The following is a 556-nucleotide window of genomic DNA, read 5'->3' as shown; positions in this document are numbered from 1 at the left end:
CGGGCACTGATCATCAGGTAAGACCCAGATTGGTACTGAAAATCATCTTCTGCTCCCTGCCCCTGAGAATTTAGATCCAGGCACCCATAGAATAAGATGGCCATGGAAGGTGCAGGTAGGACCCAGGTGGTGTGGCCTACTTGCACCTTGGGGGAGATTGCTGGAGGTGGGATGTGGGAACATAAGAAAAAAACTGTTCAGAGCAGCAGCTGTGGAACAAGGTAAGCGGCATGAGAACCAAGGACACCTTTAGAAGAGGAAAGAACATCTCACGGCTCGGACCGGCCAAGCGCCTGTGTGAACGGTTGAAGTGTTTTGCAGAATGCTCTGCTAACGTGTATAAATAGAGTAGTGCTTAAAGTAAAGCAGACTAATAGCTTTTGACCGCATTGGTGTGCTGTTATGTCTCTAGCACGTCCTGAGAGTCCAGAGTCTTCCCCTCAGTGGGAGGCTCAGCAGTCCCTCCAGTAATAGCTACATGGCCTACTGATGTTGTGGCCAACACTCTGATCTTCACTGCTAAAGGGACTCCCATCGTGTCCCTATGGCAGATCAG

This window comes from Meleagris gallopavo, chromosome 22 (genome assembly GCF_000146605.3).
Source record: "Meleagris gallopavo isolate NT-WF06-2002-E0010 breed Aviagen turkey brand Nicholas breeding stock chromosome 22, Turkey_5.1, whole genome shotgun sequence".
In the NCBI taxonomy this organism is placed as follows: domain Eukaryota; kingdom Metazoa; phylum Chordata; class Aves; order Galliformes; family Phasianidae; genus Meleagris; species Meleagris gallopavo.
Note: the sequence above shows the minus strand (reverse complement) of the source record.